This window comes from Mustela nigripes, chromosome 13 (assembly GCF_022355385.1).
Source record: "Mustela nigripes isolate SB6536 chromosome 13, MUSNIG.SB6536, whole genome shotgun sequence".
In the NCBI taxonomy this organism is placed as follows: Eukaryota; Metazoa; Chordata; class Mammalia; order Carnivora; family Mustelidae; genus Mustela; species Mustela nigripes.
The window spans coordinates 71,756,007-71,759,510 of record NC_081569.1 but is presented as its reverse complement, the minus strand read 5'-3'; the positions used below and the strand labels follow the sequence as shown (position 1 = coordinate 71,759,510).

Here is a 3,504-nt window from a genome sequence, read left to right as displayed (position 1 = left end):
TGAAAACTGAGCACAAGCATCCTAGTGGTGTTAATAAGACAAAATGAAGAAAACTACACTATAGAGCAGACTCCTTGGAAACTAAATGGGAGTACAATTGACTCACAGCAAACAAACCTAATTAAACTGTCACTAAATGGTATAAAATAGCATGATGTGCATATCTATACACATTTTTATGTATGTGTATAGATATACACATATGCATGATGTGTATACATACACACGTAGATATATATATATATATATATCCAAGAGACATTTCATGGTCTATCTTACTCTAACAATGTCTGTAACATAATATATGCTCAATAATATTTTGAGCAATAATATAAGCTCAATAAATATTTACTGAACAAACTGATGTGAAAACTCCAACAACTAACACAAAGTATTGCTGACTTTGAGCCAAACGTTTCTTAGCCAATTCTTTGGCTAAATCTTACTGCAAAATGACAAATTATTTATTGTGGTTACTCTAGTCTTCAATAAATAATTTCAGCACAAATTTTCAGGGATTAGAAACTGTTTTATGCATGATAACTCTTATCTAGAGTGGTATTTTCTTAGAATGAGTTTCTCCTTCTAAGCCTGCACCTGTGCCACTTCCTGTCTGGGATGACAATTGCCCCCCTTGGGCCCTACTGTAGGGAGATACATCAACATGAGCGCTATGGTTTGGGTATACATCCCCCATCACGACTCTCACAGTGGCCTCTCTCAGTGCACAGAAGTACACTGCAGAGTCCTCCAGCTGTGAAGCTGAGATGACAAGTTGGATGAAATTTCCTGTCTTCTAAAAATTCAGTGAGTAGCGACCTTTAGTGGCATTTTGCTGGTTAAGAATCCTGACGAATAAGGAGAATCGTTGCCCCCACTGCTGGGCTGCTTGTACCACAAAAGACTATAACGTGGTTCATTGGTGTTATATGTGCATTCCAGAATGACAGTCCCCTTCTCCTGCACTAACATTGCTGGTTGGACTTGAGTGACCTTCTGGGCAATACTGGATCCTGAAGGAAAATAACACAGAATCAGAGACTTCTGGAATACGTGATGTGGCACAAAGAGCTTCTGTTTTACACACTGTCATCCCTCCTTCCCAAGGTACGCACAAGATCCTGCCTACATCTCTGGATTTTAAGTCAGAGAGGAGACACATTCCCACAGGGACCATCCTTACCTAGCCACACAGAAGCCATGACCACCTGGAAAAGGTTGGAGAGCAACATGTTTGAGTTCTCCCACTTCTCCCACTAGAAGGAAAATGTCTTCTTCCTCTTCAAGTTCAGGGCTCAGCACTGTGAGAAGAACCTGACTGGGTGAGGGAAGGATTGCTGGTTATGTGCTGCTGTGGCCCCAGATCAGGAAACAGGGGTTTCCTGGTATAGCAAGTTGTGTGGGTCCTGTCATAATTCTCTACGTTCTAGCTGAGAGTCTCACTACCCCACATCCATTTGCATTAGGCAACTTCTTATTTAAAGTCAGTTAGCCAACACATAGTACATCACTAGTTTCAGATGTAGTGTTCAAAAATTCATCAGTTGCATTCAGTACCCAGCAGGCATTAAGCAACTTTAACTAAAAACATTGCAACTGAAAATAAACATAAGTAAAATTTATATTGAAATGAGGATTGTGGATCGATGGTTTAGTGAACTGTGATATGTTTATTCATTGCATCTGTGATAAAAGTGGGTGGATGGCACTTACTGAAAATATGACAGGTAGGGCTCGCTTTGGCGGCACATACACTAAAATTAGAATGAAACAAAGAAAAATCAGCATGACCCTTGTGCAAGAATGACATGCAAATTCCTGAAGCATTCCATAATTTTAATAAACTGCTTATAATTAATTGTGTAAACAACATAAAGTGTAAGAATTATGAAAAAAGGGTGTAAGAGTCATGTATGTTCACACTCTGTGATTTACTTAAGGTATAAATAAATCACACTATGATAAGAAGGCAAAGAGTTTAGACCAATCACTGTAGCTCTTTCAATGTATCTATTGTTATGCCTGTGTTCCTCCTCACTACCTATGTCTGTTCAGATGCCTATGTTGGAGCCCAAAGCAGAAAAATCTGATCATTCTCTGCTGAAGGGTTCAGCTGTAGCCCTCAGACAATAGATCCACTCACCAAGGTCTCCTTCTCATTGTTTTTTCTCCACAGCTCAGCTCAGCTCTGTTCAGAAAGTCCAGAATAGACACCAAATTTTGGTCGTAAGTTATCAGTCCTTTGAATTTATGTTTTTCCCTTACCTCAGCTGAACCACAGTAAGCTTCCAAGCATCATATGCTCAGTTCTGAGACCCAAGGTGACCACTCCATCTACTTGTATTGTTCCTTCTGCCCCAATACCCACAACACACACATACACATGTGCTCACCAGTGGTACACACACGTGTGTACCAACATGGGCAATGCTGTATTCCTCAATTATCTGAAAATACGTGGTGCTCCTTTTCCCCAACACTTTCTGGAGGGCACAGCACACACTGAGGTTCTTCTACACCAGGCCTGGGTTTCTCCTTATTTAGTCTCTCATGCAAGTTCACCCCTATCCATATACAACTCATTTTCTAAATTATTGATGGCACTGTCTGCTGATAGGTTCTTTCCTATTTTGCTTTCTGTTTTCAGCTTTCTGCCCTAAAGGATAGCTTTGCTAAAGTTCTAAAAGAGTATTAGAGGGGCTTGGTTGGCGCTTTCAGTTAAGCTTCTAAGTTCAGTTCAGATCATGATCTCAGTGTCCTAGGATCCAATTCCCTGTTGGACTCACTGCTCAGTAGAAAGTGTGCTTCTCCCTCCCCCTTCTTCTCCCTTTGCTTGTGCTCACGCACTCTCTGCCTCAAATAAATAAATAGTTGATTCAAAAAAAGAGTATTAGAGAAATCAAGAGGTAAACATGTATTATTAATCGACCATTATTTTTTATTTTTTTGAAATTTCAATTTTAAGTAATCTCTACCCAAAATGGACTCAAACTTACAACCTGGAGAACCAGAATTCCAGCTCAAACCAGAGTCAGCCATGCACCCCTAGTCTACTGTGTTTCTCAGAAGTCTAATAAAACTCTTATTATATAGCCTTTGAATACTTTAAAGTACATATTCACATGCATTTACATTTACACAGGTTTAAATACAAAATATTCATTTTAAACCAATGAAACAAAAATTAACTAACCAAGAATATTTAACAAATATGTAAGGGAATATATTAATATTCTGATCATAGCTCATTCGTAAACTCTGCAAATAAGGAGATAGTAATTAAAGAAGTTTGAAATAATACTGACAAAGTCTTGCACTGCAAAATAGACATTGCTTTTTCTATTATTTTTTGTATGTCTTCACTTTCTCCCATACATTTTCCCAACTCCATGATTTGAGGCTCTCTCTGAGAGGTTGCAAAACAGGAGTTAGAGAAATCAATAGGATTTCCCTCCCAGTGTCACCTCTCTATCTATATCGTTAGGAAACCACAGTGCAAGAGCA

The 3,504-nt window shown here is 38.9% G+C and overlaps 1 non-coding gene and 1 pseudogene across 1 annotated transcript; one reads left to right on the top strand and one right to left on the bottom strand.

Annotated features, from left to right (window-relative positions):
• Positions 1-550: 550 nt before the first annotated feature.
• Positions 551-1,232, bottom strand: LOC131999392 (T cell receptor alpha variable 14/delta variable 4-like; annotated as a pseudogene).
• Positions 1,233-1,730: 498 nt separating this feature from the next.
• LOC132000431 (U6 spliceosomal RNA) lies at positions 1,731-1,838 on the top strand. The gene has a single exon (XR_009399305.1). It is a non-coding gene; the product is annotated as a U6 spliceosomal RNA (small nuclear RNA).
• The last annotated feature ends 1,666 nt before the right edge of the window (positions 1,839-3,504 follow it).